The sequence below is a fragment of the Triticum aestivum genome, chromosome 1B (genome assembly GCF_018294505.1).
Source record: "Triticum aestivum cultivar Chinese Spring chromosome 1B, IWGSC CS RefSeq v2.1, whole genome shotgun sequence".
Taxonomy (NCBI): Eukaryota; Viridiplantae; Streptophyta; class Magnoliopsida; order Poales; family Poaceae; genus Triticum; species Triticum aestivum.
The window spans coordinates 256434568-256454981 of record NC_057795.1 but is presented as its reverse complement, the minus strand read 5'-3'; positions in this window follow the sequence as shown (position 1 = coordinate 256454981).

Here is a 20414-nt window from a genome sequence, read left to right as displayed (position 1 = left end):
ATGCAAATCTCCGCGTGTGATGATTGCTACCGTGGATGGTGGATATGAGTCCGCTAGTGACTATGATGAGGAGACTTTGGCTCTTATTGCACGTGAAGAACATGGTGGAGATGATTCTGATCATGAGACGCAATACATGGCTCCTAAAGACGCTGACAGGTATGAATGTTTAGTTGCTCAACGTGTTTTGAGTGTGCAGGTCATACAAGCTGAGAAAAATCAGAGGCACAATTTGTTCCATACCAAGGGAGTTGTGAAAGAACGTTCTGTGCGCGTCATCATAGATGGAGGGAGCTGCAACAACTTGGCTAGCATGGAGATGGTGGAGAAGCTTTCTCTCACCACAAGACCACATCCACATCCTTACTACATCCAATGGTTCAACAACAGCGGCAAGGTTAAGGTAACACGTACTGTTCGTGTGCATTTTAGTATCTCTACATATGCTAATTATGTTGACTAGCTAAGTGTCCGTGCGTTGCCACGGATTAACAAATATATATATACAAAGAGAAAATTCATGTGACATGAGAGTCAAAGGCCATTTTTATGGGATGATATCTCATGGTCATGATCTAGTAGGTACATACATCTTGTCATTGTCTTTCTTCCACACTCCATGTCTGAGCTACCACGCGACACTCGACTTCCTTCTCCCACCATGCATGCTTTTATCTCCTATTTCTCCTACCTCTACCTTGCACGACAGTACCAAGTTTCTTGTCCAACTATCATAATCTTCTCCGGTAGGGCACCCCCTTAGATTATTACTGACTTGTACATGTTGCAAATAAGATCAACGAAAATGGATACTAAATTTCTGATGAGAAATGAGAATTCAGGGCAATATATTCCCAAGAAAATAATAATTCCAAGACAATCTTTTTATACCTTCTGTCAACATTGGGACACACATTCCACGCAATAAGCATGCAATGATGTTGATACTTGATTAATTTTCAATATATGTCTATAGTAAAGATAACTTTACTCAAAACATGTTTTTCTAAGAAGGAAGGATAATTCATATTAGAAAAAAAATAAAGGTTTGGGTTCATCCCACCAATGTTTATCTTGTGCAACTCATCTCCGCACCTGCTCACGAGATTGGCGTGTCTCGAGCACACCACTCCCACACACCCTCACAAGAGCGGCACAACCAATCTCTGAGTGCCACTGACACACATGCATGGAGCGCTCACTCCAAGCCTGACTATACACATTCCCACAGTAGCCGAATTCAAAGAGAATCAACGGGGCATCATCCACTGCTTTCTCAGGGTCCTATTCATCATGAAATCATAGACCAAGATATTCCTCCCATCCATTTTTTAGGGAAAGGATTTTTCTCGATGTTCCTCTCATCTTCATGGTAGTAATAACCTAAAAACGCCACCAGTCAACTCCGAAGAACATGCAACATTGTGAGAGTCAAAGTCATGGTCAGTCAACTCCGTCAAGAATTTCAAATTATGTGCTATCCAATACGTACTTGTTGCCGATGGAACGACCACATGGATAGCTCCTACAATCTTCATGCAAGTTGCACAAAATTACGCCATAGGAGGTTTCAAACCTTCAATGGGCCACCCTTGGCCATCCAGCCGGTGGTTTTCCATCCTTCCTTACGCCTGACGTCTTGTGGAACCAGGCGCATCCCAGATCCACCGCCTTCCATTCAGGTCGCCACACAGAGGGGAAAAATAGAGTAGGCGGTGGCGCGGAGGAGGAGGCGGTGGTTTTCTATGTCACTGGTGTTTGTGTAGTAGTGCATTGGAACTTCACAACGTGGGGAGGACAAGGAAATGGGAGAGCAGATTGTCGATGGTGGCATGGGAAAAAGAACGCGGTCTGGGGAGGGGGTCGGTGGCTAGAACTTTGGAAAGGAAGGAAACCTGATTGTGTTTCCCTTTATTTGTATATGGAAGTTATCGTATGGTTCATGTATGGCAACAAGTCCTATAAAAGAGAACCAAGGATTGATTGATGATTTATTTCATATGGAAACCGATCTGTCAGGGCTACATGTAAGTGCATTGTGACTAAGGAAGGATCAATAGATTGAATTAGATTAGAAAAAAACCAGCAGGAGGGTGGAGTTATTAATTAAGAAAAAAGTCAGTAGTGGGAGGTGGGATGAAATAAAACCGGACGAAAAAAAGTCAGTAGTGGGAGGCGGTAGTCTCCGCCGGCCAATTTTCGTCCCACCTCCATTGGTTTTTTTCGTCCTAAAAAAATCTATGAAATTTCGTAGGTTAACCAGGGACAACTCCCACCTCCCAAGTTTTTTTCCGTCTCACCTTCCATGATATTTTTTTGTACCTCGCCCCACCTCACACTGAGCCGCCAAGAACCGCAAAAACCGCCTACCTTAGCCAAATCAACAAATATCTCTCATTAATGCAATTTTCTTTAGGAAACAAATAATAGATTCTTTCCTACCTTAGCCAAATCAACAGATCTCTTTCATTAATGCAATTTCCTTTAGCAAACAAATAATAGATTCTTTCCTACCTTAGCCAAATCAACGGATCTCTCCCATTAATGCAATTTGCTTTAGGAAACAAATAATAGATTCTTTCCTACCTTAGCCAAATCAACGGATCTCTCTCATTAATGCAATTTTCTTTAGGAAATAAATAATAGATTCTTTCCTACCTTAGCCAAATCAACGGATCTCTTTCTTTAATGCAATTTGTTTTAGCAAACAAATAATAGATTCTTTCCTACCTTAGCCAAATCAACGGATCTCTCCCATTAATGCAATTTGCTTTAGGAAACAAATAATAGATTCTTTCCTACCTTAGCCAAATCAACGGATCTCTCTCATTAATGCAATTTTCTTTAGGAAATAAATAATAGATTCTTTCCTACCTTAGCCAAATCAACGGATCTCTTTCTTTAATGCAATTTGTTTTAGCAAACAAATAATAGATTCTTTCCTACCTTAGCCAAGTCAACGGATCTCTCCCATTAATGCAATTTGCTTTAGGAAACAAATAATAGATTCTTACCTACCTTAGCCAAATCAACGGATCTCTCTCATTAATGCAATTTTTCTTTAGGAAACAAAGAATAGATTCTTTCCTACCTTAGCCAAATCAACGGATCTCTTCCATTAATGCAATTTGCTTTAGCAAACAAATAATAGATTCTTTCCTACCTTAGCCAAATAAACGGATCTCTCCCCGGTTCGCTGGGCGCGTTTCGGTGGGTGGGCGTGGGGGTGGGGGTAATTTGATGGAAAAAAACCGGTTGAAAATAAACCGGTTGAAAATAAACCGGTTGAAAGTGGGGGGGACTATTCAACCAATTCGTCCATTAGGAGTAGAGATTTCCTACCTTAGGCAAATCAACGGATCTCTTTCTTTAATGCAATTTGTTTTAGCAAACAAATAATAGATTCTTTCCTACCTTAGCCAAGTCAACGGATCTCTCCCATTAATGCAATTTGCTTTAGGAAACAAATAATAGATTCTTACCTACCTTAGCCAAATCAACGGATCTCTCTCATTAATGCAATTTTTCTTTAGGAAACAAAGAATAGATTCTTTCCTACCTTAGCCAAATCAATGGATCTCTTCCATTAATGCAATTTGCTTTAGCAAACAAATAATAGATTCTTTCCTACCTTAGCCAAATCAACGGATCTCTCCCATTAATGCAATTTGCTTTAGGAAACAAATAATATATCCTTTCCTACCTTAGCCAAATCAACGGATCTCTCTCATTAATGCAATTTTTCTATAGGAAACAAAGAATAGATTCTTTCCTACCTTAGCCAAATCAACGGATCTCTTCCATTAATGCAATTTGCTTTAGCAAACAAATAATAGATTCTTTCCTACCTTAGCCAAATCAACGGATCTCTCCCCGGTTCGCTGGGCGCGTTTCGGTGGGTGGGCGTGGGGGTGGGGGTAATTTGATGGAAAAAAACCAGTTGAAAATAAACCGGTTGAAAGTGGGGGGGACTATTCAACCAATTCGTCCATTAGGAGTAGAGATTAGCCAAATCAACGGATCTCTTCCATTAATGCAATTTGCTTTAGCAAACAAATAATAGATTCTTTCCTACCTTAGCCAAATCAACGGATCTCTCCCCGGTTCGCTGGGCGCGTTTCGGTGGGTGGGCGTGGGGGTGGGGGTAATTTGATGGAAAAAAACCGGTTGAAAATAAACCGGTTGAAAGTGGGGGGTACTATTCAACCAATTCGTCCATTAGGAGTAGAGATTTCCTACCTTAGCCAAATCAACGGATCTCTTTCTTTAATGCAATTTGTTTTAGCAAACAAATAATAGATTCTTTCCTACCTTAGCCAAGTCAACGGATCTCTCCCATTAATGCAATTTGCTTTAGTTAACAAATAATAGATTCTTACCTACCTTAGCCAAATCAACGGATCTCTCTCATTAATGCAATTTTTCTATAGGAAACAAAGAATAGATTCTTTCCTACCTTAGCCAAATCAACGGATCTCTTCCATTAATGCAATTTGCTTTAGCAAACAAATAATAGATTCTTTCCTACCTTAGCCAAATCAACGGATCTCTCCCATTAATGCAATTTGCTTTAGGAAACAAATAATATATTCTTTCCTACCTTAGCCAAATCAACGGATCTCTCTCATTAATGCAATTTTTCTTTAGGAAACAAAGAATAGATTCTTTCCTACCTTAGCCAAATCAACGAATCTCTTCCATCAATGCAATTTGCTTTAGCAAACAAATAATAGATTCTTTCCTACCTTAGCCAAATCAACGGATCTCTCCCCGGTTCGCTGGGCGCGTTTCGGTGGGTGGGCGTGGGGGTGGGGGTAATTTGATGGAAAAAAACCGGTTGAAAATAAACCGGTTGAAAGTGGGGGGGACTATTCAACCAATTCGTCCATTAGGAGTAGAGATTGTGATGTGGTACCTATGCAAGCATGTTCCTTATTACTTGGTAGACCATGGCAATTTGATAAAAATTCTGTACACCATGGTAGGAACAATCAGTATACTCTTGTTCATAAGGATAAAAATATTACTTTGCTTCCTATGACTCCTGATTCTATTTTGAAAGATGATATTAATAGAGCTAATAAAGCAAAACAGGAGAAGAGTAAGAGTGAAAATCAGATTGTGGCAAAAGAATTTGAGCAACAAATGAAGCCTAATCATAAACCATCTAGTGTTGCTTCTGAAATTAAATTGAAAAGTGCATGTTTATTTGCCACCAAATCTGATATTGATGAGCTAGATTTCAGCAAATCTGTTTGTTATGCTTTTGTGTGCAAAGAGGCATTATTTTCATTCGAGGACGTGCCTTCCTCTTTGCCTCCTGCTATCACTAACATTTTGCAGGAGTTCGCTGACGTCTTTCCACAAGACGTGCCACCGGGATTACCACCTATTCGAGGGATTGAGCATCAGATTGACTTAATTCCCGGTGCTTCACTACCAAACCGTGCGCCATACCGTACCAATCCAGAGGAGACGAAGGAGATTATGCGTCAAGTACAAGAGCTTCTCGACAAAGGTTATATACGTGAATCCCTTAGTCCTTGTGTTGTTCCTATTATTCTAGTGCCGAAAAAGGATGGTACATCGCGTATGTGTGTTGATTGTAGAGGCGTTAATAATATTACTATTTGTTATCGTCATCCTATTCCTAGGCTAGATGATATGCTTGATGAATTGAGTGGCTCTACAATATTCTCCAAAGTTGATTTGCGTAGTGGATACCATCAAATTCGTATGAAATTGGGGGATGAATGGAAAACAGCATTTAAAACTAAGTTTGGATTATATGAGTGGTTAGTCATGCCTTTTGGGTTAACTAATGCGCCTAGTACTTTCATGAGACTAATGAACGAAGTTTTACGTGCTTTCATTGGACGATTTGTGGTAGTCTATTTTGATGATATACTGATTTATAGCAGATCTTTGGAAGAACATTTGGAACATTTACGTGCTATTTTTATTGCTCTACGTGATGCACGTTTGTTTGGTAACCTTGGGAAGTGCACCTTCTGCACCGACCGAGTAGCTTTTCTTGGCTATGTTGTTACTCCACAGGGAATTGAAGTTGATAAAGCCAAGATTGAAGCTATTGAGAGTTGTCCGCAGCCCAAAACGGTCACACAAGTGAGGAGTTTTCTTGGCCTCGCTGGATTCTATAGGCGTTTTGTGAGAGATTTCAGCACCATTGCTGCACCTCTTAATGAGCTTACAAAGAAAGATGTGCCTTTTCTTTGGGGTACCGCACAGGAAGAAGCCTTCTCGGTATTGAAAGATAAGTTGACACATGCTCCTTTACTCCAACTTCCTAATTTTAATAAGACTTTTGAGCTTGAATGTGATGCTAGTGGAATTGGATTAGGAGGTGTGTTATTACAAGATGGCAAACCTGTTGCATACTTTTCTGAAAAATTGAGTGGGCCTAGTCTGAATTATTCTACTTATGATAAAGAATTATATGCTCTTGTTCGGACTTTAGAAACATGGCAACATTATTTATGGCCCAAAGAATTTGTTATACATTCTGATCAGGAATCTTTGAAACATATTAAAAGTCAAGCTAAACTGAATCGTAGACATGCTAAATGGGTTGAATTCATTGAGACTTTCCCTTATGTCATTAAACACAAGAAGGGAAAAGAAAATGTTATTGCTGATGCATTGTCTCGTCGCTATACTATGCTTTCACAACTTGACTTCAAAATATTTGGTTTGGAGACCATCAAAGATCAATATGTGCATGATGCTGATTTTAAAGATGTAATGCAGAATTGTAAAGAAGGAAGAATGTGGAACAACTTCGTCGTTAATGATGGATTTGTGTTTCGTGCTAACAAGCTATGCATTCCAGCTAGCTCCGTTCGTCTTTTGTTGTTGCAGGAGGCGCATGGAGGAGGATTAATGGGACACTTTGGCGTGAAGAAGATGGAGGACGTACTTGCTACACATTTCTTTTGGCCAAAGATGAGACGGGATGTTGGGTGTTTTATTGCTCGCTGCACTACATGTCAAAAAGCTAAGTCACGACTCAATCCTCATGGTTTATATATGCCTTTGCCTGTACCTAGTGTTCCTTGGGAGGATATATCTATGGACTTTGTTTTAGGTTTACCTCGAACAAAGAAGGGGAGGGATAGCATATTTGTTGTCGTGGATAGATTCTCGAAAATGGCACACTTTATACCATGTCATAAAAGCGATGATGCTATTAATGTTGCTGATTTGTTCTTTCGTGAAATTATTCGCTTGCATGGTGTGCCAAATACTATTGTTTCAGATCGTGATACTAAATTTCTTAGCCACTTTTGAAGATGTTTATGGGCTAAGTTGGGGGCTAAATTGCTTTTTAGTACTACTTGTCACCCCCAAACAGATGGCCAAACTGAAGTAGTCAATAGAACATTGTCTACTATGCTTAGGGCTGTTTTGAAGAGTAATAAGATAATGTGGGAGGAATGCTTGCCTCATATTGAATTTGCTTATAATCGTTCATTGCATTCTACTACTAAGATGTGCCCTTTTGAAGTTGTGTATGGTTTCCTACCTCGTGCACCTATTGATTTGTTGCCTCTTCCATCTTCGGAGAAGGTTAATTTTGATGCTAAACAACGTGCTGAATTGATTTTAAAAATGCATGAGTTAACTAAGGAAAACATTGAGCGTATGAATGCCAAATATAAACTTGCTGGAGATAAGGGTAGAAAACATGTTGTGTTTGCACCTGGAGATCTTGTTTGGTTACATTTGCGTAAGGATAGATTTCCTGATTTGCGCAAATCAAAGCTCATGCCACGGGCTGATGGTCCCTTTAAGGTGTTAGAGAAAATAAATGATAATGCATATAAACTTGAGCTGCCTGCAGATTTTGGGGTTAGTCCCACTTTTAACATTGCAGATTTGAAGCCTTATTTGGGTGAGGAAGATGAGCTTCCGTCGAGGACGACTTCATTTCAAGAAGGGGAGGATGATGAGGACATCAATACCATTGTTACACCCACAGCCCCTGCTGCTATACATACTGGACCAATTACTAGAGCTCGCGCACGCCAACTAAATTACCAGGTACTTTCGTTTCTTGGTAATGATTCTAATGTTCATGAGAATATGATGCTGCCTAAATTGGACACATTTGTTTTGCTTACAAATGAAGGGCCTAGCTTGGAGAAGGATGAACATTGGAGCAAGAACAAGCATGGAGATGATGGCATGCGCAAGGGGAACAAGAACAGAGTTACAAGTGATGATTTCAGGTCTTTGAAGCCACCATAACGAGTGCATGAGGCCTTGGACGAAATATACAAGATGTCACTTCATAAATTTCGTCCAGAGGCTATTATAGGTGCTGCGTCACCTTTTTATTGGGCCAGGCCCATGTAATTTCGAAATACATAAGTATAGGCTATTTTTAGAGTCCGTATCTGTGGGGAAACAAGAGATAGGGTTGATTTCGGACCCCTCCACCAAGGGCCACGAAATTCCCCTTCTCTTCCTCCATATATACAGCCCTTAGGGCACCGTTTAGACTTTGGGTTTTGTTTAGATTAAAGTTCGCCATAGCTGTAACTTCGCGTACTTCGTTTGTGTTCAACGACCAGACAAAGGCGTCACAAAACCCCACCTTGATCAATAAAGCTTTCATCTTATATTCACAATATCCAGATTGCAATCTTAGTTTCTTGCTTGTTCTTCGTTTGCTCGCAGGAAACAGACCCTCGTGGTCAGGTTGATCGTGCTTCGGCGTGGTCAATAACCTCTCAGGGTTGGTTTAGCGATTGCTAAGGCGCGACGTCCTCGCACATTCGTAGTCGGATAGTCAAAGTCGACTTCCACCAAAGCGATATCCATCATCTCATCGAAAGACGGGACACCTTTGCCTCTATCAGCGGGTTACGATGTCGTTCACTGCTGGAAACCACCAGCGACTCAATTCACCGGCAATAACTTCGGCTCTGACGTGGGGTCAAATGAATGTGATCATGGCTATACGAGTAAGCCGCCTGCTGAGCCACCGCCGTCTGAAGAAGCTCCACTACCTTCCGAGCCTCGACCGCTGCGAGAGACTCGCCTTCCACTGTGATGTAGGGTAGAACCCTAGATGCCCAATCTTTCACAGTTGGTGGGGATCCTACGAAGAACGCGAAGAACATGAGTGGAAAAACGAGGGGAACACGAGGGAAAACACAAGAGAAATCACTCAGCCAACAAGATTTGGTCACACATATGCTAGATCCTCGAAACATAAAGAGTGATACACGATTAAAGGTCAAAAAAGGACGATACAAAGGGTCTTCTTCGTGAGGAGGTCTTGAAGGGTCTTCCCGTGATGGGGTCTTGAATCCACTTCGGGGATCTTCTCCAAAGAGGTCGTGAGCTCCAAGGAGAACTAACGAAGTGGATGAGCAAAGCACTATCTCAAATATGAGCTATAACAATGCTAACCCTAGAAAGAGGGCAGAGGAGGAGTATATCTAGTCTAGGGGGCGAAGGGGTACATGGGCCTCGGCCCTTTACACTGTGCGCAGACAGGGGTGGCCGGACATCCAGGCGTCGGGCCGGATGTTCGGGCGCTCACGAGGCGCCGGATGTCCGGGCTGTCGGGCCGGATGTTCGGGGTGGCCTGGCGCCAACTTGGATCTCCCTGGATACGGGCTGGTCCAGATGTCCGGGCGTTGGCTGGATGTTCGGGGCGTCGTGAGGGGCCGGATGTCCGGGGTTGTGGCCGGATGTCCGGGCTGGCGGGTCAGGTTTCAGTACTCCCTCTACGACTTGTCCGAATGTCCGGGTTTTGAGCTGGATTTCCGGGGTGATGGGCCGGATGTCCGGTCCCTGTAGCTTTGGCCGATGGCCCTTGGCTACAGGCGACACCTCCAGGGGCCGGATGTCCGGGGCCATGGCCGAATGTCCAAGACCTGGGAGTTGTTCTTGTCTCCTTCCGTTGGTTCTCTTCATCCGTGGACTTGGGAGCTTGACCATCTTCATGTGCATCCTCGGGAGGGTTCTCTTGGTACCTAATCATGCACACCATTCCAGACTTAGGTAGTAGCCATGTCTCGAGTGGATCATATGAGATATCACCATGGAAAGCAGTCACCTCGGTTTCTAGAGCTCTAGCTCGTGCTCGCGTCATGGGTCCTCTTGGCACTTGGTGAGATGATGGTAGGTCCATGGGGATGACCATAGGATGCTTCGCATCATCTCCCCTTCCTTGGGAAAGATCCGACTTCGGATCGAAATCCCCATCACCAATGTACGGGGAGAGATCTTTGATGTTGAAGATGCCGCTCACGGAGTACTTGCGTTGTCGTTGTAGCATTCAAGCACCTTGAAGGGTCCATCGGCTTGTGGTAGAAGTTTGGACTTGCGTTTGTTGGGGAGACCTTAGAGAATCGATCCACAACAACAAACACGGAATCCTTTCCATATTGAGTTCTAGGCAAACCAAGTACAAAGTCCATGATAATGTCTTCCCAAGGTTGATAAGGAAAAGGAACGGGCATGTAAATACCATGGGATTGAGCTTTTGACTTAGCTTTGCGACGTGTAGAGCATCGGTTGGTGAAGCGTGAGACGCGCGGAACATCTTGGGCCAAAACTAGTTCTTGGAGAGCGTAGTGAATGTCTTGTCGCGTACAAAGGGTCCCATGAGTCCGCCTCCATGAGCCTCTTGCAAAAGGAGAAAACGAAGAGAAGACTTGGGAATGCAAAGTTTGTTAGCTCTCATAAGATAATCATCCTTGATGTAATATCGTTCCCAAGATGTATGCATCAAACACTTAGCATAAGGAATAGCAAAAGTAGGATCATTCACATACAAGTCTTTGATGTGCTCAAAGCCAATGACATTCAATTCAAGTTTAGTGACAAGCATGGATATGCGGGAAAGAGCATCCGCCACAACATTTTCCTTACCTTTGATGTACTTTATGACATAAGGAAAAGACTCATTGAATTCACTCCATTTAGCATGACGCTTGTTCAACTTAGTTTGACCCTTAAGTACTTAATCGTTTCATGATCGGTATGAATGATAAATTCATGAGGACAAAGATAATGTTCCCATTCACACAAAACTCGCACTAAAGCATATAGCTCTTTCTCATAGATGGGATAATTGAGTTGCGCTCCGGAAAGTTTCTCATTAAAATATGCTATGGGGCGCTTTTCTTGCGTTAACATACCTCCTATGCCATTACCACTAGCATCACAATGAATTCCAAAAGGTTTGTCAAAGTTGGGTAATGCAAGCACGGGAGCATGAGTAAGCAAATTCTTAAGCTCATTAAATGTGGTGTCTTGGGATGGTCCCGAAACAAAAGGCGCATTTTCCTTACTCAAATAATGCAAAGGCGAAGCAATGGTGCTAAAATCCTTCACAAATCTACGATAGAAACTGGCTAAACCAAGAAAACTACGCACTTGTTGCAAGTTGGTTGGTTGAGGCCAAGTTTTAATAGCATTGATCTTAGATTCATCTACATGAACACCCTTAGAAGACACAACGAAACCCAAGAAAACAAGCTTATCAACACCAAAAAGGCATTTGTCCATATTAGCATAAAGTCGCTCTTCCCTAAGGGTTTGCAACATGGTTCTAAGATGGGTGACATGATCTTTGAGAGATTTGCTAAAGACAATAATATCATCAAAATAGACCACAACAAATACACCAATATAGGGACGAAGAACAAAGTGCATGACTCGCATCAAAGTACCGGGTGATTCGGATAAACCCATTGGCATAACTAGCCATTCATATAACCCAAATTTGGTCTTAAATGCGGTTTTCCATTCATCACCTTCTTGGATGCGTATTTGATAGTAGCCACTCTTAAGATCATTCTTAGAGAAAATGGTGGCTCCACTAGGCTCATCAAGCATATCATCTAAGCGTGGAATAGGGTAACGATATCTAACGGTGATAGCATTGATGGGACGGCAATGGGAAACCATGCGATAAGTACCGTCTTTCTTTGGAACAAGAATGACCAGAACGGCACAAGGGCTCAAGCTTTCACGTACTAGATCGTTGTCGATGAGTTGTTATACTTGCCATTGGATCTCCTTAGTTCCCTCGAGGTTGACGCGGTAGGGAGCCTTGTTAGGTAGAGGTGCTCCAGGGATGAGGTCGATTCGGTGTTCAATGCCTCGTAGTGGGGGTAGACCCGGAGGTAGCTCGTCGGGGAAAACATCTTGGAATTCCTGCAAAAGAGAAGACAACACTAAAGGTAGATTGTCAGAGGTGTTAGTTGACGGCGCCTCATCCTTGCACACAAGCACATAGTGCATAACACATGATGGGTTCTCACACACTTCTCTCATCTCACTTTTGGTGGCAAATAGGACTAAGTTTTTCTTGTCGCTCATCGTGGAGGCACTCGATTTTGGCTTGTGGTGCTCACTCTCTTTTGGGTGGGTCACTCTCTCACTCTTTTCTCCACAATGGGTGGCTTGCTTGTCGGCGATCACTTGACTTGGAGACATAGGTCGTAGCACATACTCCTTTCCTTTCATCTTGAAGCTATAATGATTGGTACGCCCGTTGTGGATGACGCCGCGGTCAAATTGACATGGTCGACCAAGAAGGAGGTGGCAAACGGACATCAGGACGACATCACACTCCAAAGTGTCTTCATATGCTCCAATTTTGAAGGAAACTTTGACCGTATGCTCAACTTGGATAGTGCTGGAATTGCTTAGAGGGGTGTGGGTGCTTCATCTTGACCAATTGGAGCTTGGAGCATAGTTCTTCACTTGCCAAATTGTGACAACTCCCTCCATCAATGATGATCTTGACGGACCTTCCTTGATGCTGGCCTTGGTGTGGAAGATGTGGCACCTTTGTTCTTCGTCTTGTTGATGTTGAAGAGTCAAGACTTTGGAAACAACGAGAGCGGGACTCGAATCCTCATCACAAAAGACTTGATCATCTTCATCTTCGTTCACGTGCCGGTGCATGGCCACTTGCTCAAGGGCTTCCATCTCCTCTTCGCTCATGGAGTCATAGGTTCCGTCGTCGTTGAGGGTCATGGTGCGCTTGTTGGTACACTCAAAGGACTTGTGGCCTCGGTCGTCGCATGTGAAACACTTGATGGAACTTGTCTTGATGGTCTCATTGGTTGGAGTAGATGATGAAGCACGCGGATTGAAGTTGATTGTAATAAGAGGACGACTTGAGGTTGTCGAAGTTTTCTTATCACTCGACTTGTCGCCATTTCTTGTAGATGGTTTGGTTGAGGTAGGAGTTGTTGGAGTCGTTGAAGCTTGGGTGTTGGAAAATCCGTAGCTCTTTGAAGAGTACTTGGCGTACTTGAAGTCATCTTGCACTTGATGTTCCGCTTGGTAGCTTGATGCATGAGCTCAATGAGGTTGGAGTATGGTTGGAAGTCGGCAATCTTCTTGATGGGATGATTGAGGCCATTCAAGAAATGGGCCATAGTTTGCTCATCATCTTCCGTGACATTGGCTCTTATCATGGCAATCTCCATTTCCTTGTAGTGTTCTTCAACGCTCTTTGTTCCTTGCTTGAGGAGTTGGAGTTTCTTGAAGAGATCGCGGTTGTAGTAGGTTGGCACAAAACGTGCGTGCATGACATCTTTCATTTCCTCCCATGTGGTGATTGGTGGTTCCCCTCTTGTTCCTCGACGCTCAAGGACTTGTTCCCACCATATGAGCACATAGTCTTGGAACTCAAGGGATGCCATAGCGATCTTCTTCTCTTCCACATAGTTGTGCAAACGAAAGATCTTGTCGACCTTCAATGCCCATGAAAGGTACTCTTCGGGATCATTGCTTCCATTGAACTTGGGCATGGTGAACTTGAGCTTTCCATAGCGTTGCTCTTCATTGTGTTGTGGTCGAGGGTCATGATGATGCCCTTGACGTGGAGGATTTTCAACCTCATATTGCTCTTGGCGTGGAGGATTTCCAACGTCATCTTGCTCTTGATGAACTTGAGGTTGTGGAGGAGCTTGTCGATCTTGTGGAGGAGCTTGAGGAACTTATGATGCACTTTTGCTTGGTAGTTTCGCTCTTGAATTTCTTCGTGTAGTGCTTCCTCTTGATTGCGCCTATCTCGGTTGCAGTTGGCAATGACTCGACTTGATTCTTGAAGGGCACATTGTGCCTCAAGAGCTTGTGCTTCACGTTGTTGTTGTTGAAGACGTTGAGCCTCGGTTTCTCGTTCATCTTGATGTTGTTGCGCTCGCTCTTCCTCTTGGTGACATTGACGTTGTCGTTCTTGAGCTTGTGCAAGAGGAGCTTGGTGTTGGCGATGACGATGTGCTTGCTCATCGAATTGCTCTTGTGGATGATTGCCGTGTAGAGGATTGCGAGTTGCTTGACGGTATTGGCGCGCGGCTCGACGTAGAGTGTTTGATGTCGGTGTACTTGAGCTGGAGAAGGTGTCGTCAGAGTGTCGACTCGAGCAGCTTCGTCTTGAGTAGGACGAAGTGGTAGAATGGTGGTTCACCAACAAGGCATGAATCTTGTCCATTCTTGCATCATTCTCTTGTTTGTGAGCGTCGAGCTTGTTGTCGAAGTAGTCTCTTGTTCATTGCTCGGAGAGTCGCAAGTCAGTGGCGAGATTGTCGATGCGGTTGCTCATTGCTTGTTGTTCGTGATGCAAAGCTCTTTGTACACCAAAGAGGTGGCTCTTGGTGACATAGGATGACATGTCGTCATCTTGCTCGATGAAGAGTGGGTTGGTAGAAGAACTTTGGCTATCCATCATTCAAAGCAAAATATGTGAGTGGGAGAAAGAGAAGAACTTATACCAAATGTACCTTGACCAATGTTGAAGATGGATCAATGATCACTCAAATGTAGAACAAGGAAATAGCACAATTGGTTCCAATTCTTGTCGGTTCTCACACCTACACAAGTAAAAGCTTATGGTGGCGCTCGGTTAGGATGGTGGCACAAAATTTGATGCAATTGTTAGTGAGCTTCAATAATGTTGGAAAAGATTCACAAATTTGCAAATGCAACAAGTAGACCAATAGAGAGATATGGTACACGGAAACACACACGCAAATAGATAAGTGGGGTCGTGCAACCAAGGAATGAGCCAAAATGTGGAATCCACGAAAATGCTCTTGTTGCACAACAGTAGAGAGATGCTAGCATGATTGCACAATAGGCGGATACGGAACTTGTGCACAACCTACTAAGCAAAATGCAATGAATTCTATCCCAAGTATGCTATATGTATGGTATTACGATGGTATGATCCAAGATGATCAGATATGACAATCTTAATGTAGTATGATGCTATGGTTCTTGCTTATAAGCTCTTTGCTTATCTTTCCTTCTTGCTTAAAAGCTTGTTTGGCTCTTTCACTTTTGAGCTATTTTCTCATGCAAAACTTCACGAACCAAGATAGCAATTGTGTATATGCAATGACAACTCTGTGACACAAAAGATGATACCAAGATATGCACCACTATGATATGGTATGTATGCTATGTGGAGTATGATCACTAATGTGCACAAGTCACGTTGCTGGCAATACTCAAAGGCTAGTATCGATGGGTAAGCAACGCAAAAGTAAGGCTATGGTGACTATCAATGTAATGGCAAGGAATGTACCATGAAAGGATACCACGATACCAAGATGAAAATAGAGGTTACCATTCTTGCTTACGGTCGAGGTGTCAAAATTGTGTAGCAGTCGATGTCGGAGATGATGATGAGTCCTTGACGAAGATGAGCGGTGGTGACGTTGATGTCGCATCGTACCTATATAGCCGAAACACAATAGGACACGGGAACCACAACTCAAATTCCCAAAGATCAAAACGGATCAAAATTGTCGGAGTTGATATTGGGTGAGCGATGGTGGTGCTTGCGGAAAGCGGTGGTGGTATGCGGAAGTGATGGTGGTATGCAGAAGTGTATGTGGGCACCCGAACAAAATTTGGCGAAAGTTAGGCGGGAAACGGGGCGGTGGATGGAGTTTTTGTTGTCAGGGGTCGGATGTCTGGGCCTGTTTGCCGGATGTCCGGGGGTCACAGGTCGGATGTCAGGGCTCGGGATCCGTGGACGAACTCGATGTTCTCCGCGGGGAAAAGTCAAATCCGGGGCAAAATTCGGGGGATTTTGTGGAAGGAAATTGCGGGGATGGTGGGCGAAAGCTAGATCCACACATGGCAATGCAAAGCCATGGATCAAATCCAACAAAACTTCATCAAACCAACAAATCACAAAAAAAAATTGGGGCTATTTTTGGTGGTGATTTTCGAAACTGGGGAAGAACGTAACAAAATCAAGCTAGAAAAAGAGGGGTAGGGGCTCCAAATACGTGATCAATGTGGCTCATGATACCAAGATGATGTAGGGTAGAACCCTAGATGCCCGATCTTTCACGATTGGAGTGGATCCTACGAAGAACATGAAGAACACGAGGGGAAAAACGAGGGGAACACGAGGGGAAACACAAGAGAAATCACTCAACCAACAAGATTCGGTCACACATATGCTAGATCCTCAAAACACAAAGAGTGATACACAATTCAAGGTCAACAAAGGATGATACAAAGGTCTTCTCCATGAGGAGGTCTTGAAGGGTCTTCCCGTGATGCGGTCTTGCATCCGCTTGGGGGATCTTCTCCGAAGAGATCGTGAGCTCTGAGGAGAAGTAACCAAGTGGATGGGCAAAGCTCTATCTCAAATATGAGCTATCACAATGCTAACCCTAGAAAGAGGGCGGAGGAGTATATATAGTCTAGGGGGGCGAAGGGGTACATGGGCCTCGGCCCTTTACATTGTGCGCAGATAGGGGTGATCGCATGTCTGGGCGTCGGGCCGGGTGTCCGGGCGCTCGCGAGGCGCCGGATGTCCGGGTTGTCAGGTCGGATGTCTGGGCTGGCCTGGCGCCATCTTGGATCTCCCTGGATAGGGCTGGTCTGGATGTCCGGGCGTCGGCCGGATGTCCGGGGCGTCGTGAGGGGCCGGATGTCCGGGGTTGTGGCCGGATGTCCGGGCTGGCGGGTCAGGTTTCGGTACTCCCTGGACGACTTGTCCAGATGTCCGGGCTTTGAGCCGGATTTCCGGGGCGACAGGTCGGATGTCCGGGCTGGCCGCCGGATGTCCGGGCCCTGTAGCTTTGGCTGTTGGTCCTTGGCTGCAGGCGACACCTCCAGGGGCTAGATGTCCGGGCCCATGGCCGGATGTCCGGGACCTGGGAGCTGCTCTTGTCTCCTTCCGTTGGTTCTCTTCATCCGTGGACTTGGGAGCTTGACCATCTTCATGTGCATCCTCGGGAGGGTTCTCTTGGTACCTAATCATGCACAACATTCTGGACTTAGGTAGTAGCCATGTCTCAAGTGGATCATATAAGATATCACTAAGGAAAGAACTCACCTTGGTCTCTAGAACTCTAGCTCGTGCTTGCGTCATGGGTCCTCTTGGCACTTGGTGAGACGATGGTAGGTCCATGGGGATGACTGTAGGATGCTCCGCATCACACTGGAGGAACCGCCAGCCGTGAGGCCGTAGCAATCATGTTGTCCAAAGGGTTAGAGAAATGACCCGGAGGCGTTGAGATCGCTGAGGTGGGGTTAAATCTACAGAGGGCGGGTCCATTGGGGGGGCTGAGCCGCCCCCCAGTCACAGGTGCCTCAGGGGCCCGGGTCATGCCGGGCGGGTTACTTGGCCCTGTGTCGGGCATGATGAAGAGGTTTCTTCCCTCAAATTGCTGAGGCAAACGACTCTGGTGCCTCCTACGTAAGACAGCGTTAGATGCATTCTGATCCAGACTCAAACGAAAAGCCTCAGCACGAACTCGCTGAGACTCAGCTTCCAAAGCGACTCGATCTGTTGCCATCCTGGCATTCTCAGCATTGAGCTCCTCCTTAGCCTGAGCTATCTCATCCCACAGTTTTGCAACGTCCACCTTATGTTGTGCCTAAGTTGTCAGGGTTACTTCCACGGTTAACAAAGTTGCCAAAGCCTCCAAGAGCACGGATAAAACCTGAGCCGGCGGGCGCACGGGGCCACTTGCCCCGACCGTTGCAGCGGCCGTTGAACTTAAGGTCATAGCTGCAGTAGTTGATGAATTCAAAGCCTCTTGCGTACCAGCCATGAAGATGGCTGCCCTGCTTGACGGCTCATAGGAGTCTGGAATACTGTCACCATCAAAACAGCCCCCAAGCCCGCCGTCTTGCAGTCGATAGATTGAATCGGTCTCGCCGATTGAAGACTCATCACCTGAATAGATGGTCAGCTATCCACCGGACACAAAGTCCTCTTCACGATCCGCCCCATGGATGAAACCAACGAAGGCACGCTTTCATGCGGGTTGAACTTCGGTGGGTCTTGTGCGCCGAGCTGTTTCAACGATCTTAGAACAGGTGACTGGCTCAGGATCTAATTCGTCGATCGTGTCGATGAAGACTTGAATTCCGCCGAAGGGGACCCGATATCCATACTCAATTGAATCGGCCTCGGGACCCTAGCCAGAGTCGTCGATGTAGATCTTGCCACAACGGCTCTTGGTCATCCGGCCCACGGCGTATCCCTTGATCCTGAGAAGCTTCCCTAAAAAGAACTCAAAACCACCGTGCTCAGGCCCCACGGTGGGCGCCAACTGTCGTGGTTTTGTCACGGCAGATGTCCGAGTGAAAGTACTTAGGTGTGGAGCCATCGCAACTAGGTTAGCTTGAAGGGGTTGAATAGGACAAAAGACACAAAGAGTTTAACCAGGTTCGGCCCCTCGCGGTGGAGTTAAAAGACTACTCCTGTTTTTAGTCGTGTTGCTTGGGTTTCGATTACAAGGGAGCGGATGCGCTTGACCTCGTTCTCGATTGCTTGTTTCTTTTTTTAACCTGCCGCCAGGTCTCACCTTTATATACACAGGTGGAGACCAGGCGGCTTACAGAGTCCCAGCGGCTCACACATCATGACCGACTCGGTTTGTAACTAATCCTTGCCTTACAATACAAGTTAACATCTGGCGGTTCATAGGTCCCGGTTTCGGGCCTTATCCAGGCCCGCCTCCATGAGTCTCCATCTTCACGCCTTGGGCTTCTTTGGACTTCTTCACAATGAACTGCCAACGGTATAACCTCCTGGGCGGGTCATACTTTGGAGTTATATCCCCAACAAGCATTAAGCATAGAAAAGTCATAACAACATCAATCTCAGAACATGGTGCATACTAGGGATCAAGCCCTAACAAAACTAACTCGATTACATGATGAATCTCATCCAACTCCTCACCGACGAGTGAGCCTACGAAGGAATTACTCACTCCCGGTGGGGAGCATCATGGAATTGGTGATGGAGGACGGTTGGTGATGACGAAAACCAAAGATTCCCCTCTCCGGAGCCCTGAACGGGCTCCGGATCTGGCCTCCTGATGAAGAACAAGAGGGGGTGGCGGCTCCGTATTGTAAAATGCGATGAAACTTCCTCCTATATTTTTCTGGAAAAATAGGATTTTATAGCGTCGGAGTTAGGGACAGCGGACCCGAGGGCCCCATCACCCACCAAGGCGCCAGAGGGGGGCATGCCCTGGTGTCTTGTGGGAAGCCAATGCACCCCCTCTAGTGGGTCTTGGTTCCAGTATTTTTAATTCATTGGGAAATAATTCTCAAAAGGTTTCGTCCAAATCGAGAACTTTTATTTCTGCACAAAAAACACCATGGTAGTTCTACTGAAAACAGCGTCAGTCCGGGTTAGTTTCATTCAAATCATGCAAATTAGAGTCCAAAACAAGAGCAAAAGTGTTAGGAAAAGTAGATACGATGGAGACGTATCAACCAATTGAGATAGTGATGAAGATGGTGACGTCGAAAAAATCTGACCCGATGATCAAATCGTCCGAATCCGATCTAAGCTCCCATCGTAACGCAACGACTACATAGCAGGACCTTGCATGGGCCACCAATGATGGAGTCCCGAACTGATAGTCTGTGTGATGGTAACACAGACACAAGATTTTACCCAGGTTTGGGCTCTCTCGAAGAGATAATACCCTACGTCCTGCTTTGATTGTATTGATTTGGCGTAGTACGGATTACATGTTGATCTACCACGATATCATTGTGTGTATCATCTCTAAGATGTGGTGAGATTGTCCTATAGACTAGCCCAGCCTCAGTTTACATAAGATATCGGAGGCCTGTGATAACATGAGTCCTAGTCGGCTACGTCGGTGGAGAGGAGTCCTCCATGAATAAGAAGTCCTTATCTTGAATGGCAAGACTTATGGAACCCTCCTTCTATGCATCATGATCCTTCTATTTGTCATGGCCTTCTTGACGTGCCCCCTTAATGAACAGCCATGGGGGTCCTCAGCCCGGCCCACCTGGCCGGGAGACATCATAGTGGACACACCATCACCTGGTACAAGCGCTTGCGCTCGTACCAATAGTCGTCTTGTATTCTGTAGCTGCTGGCGCAAAATCTTCCAATA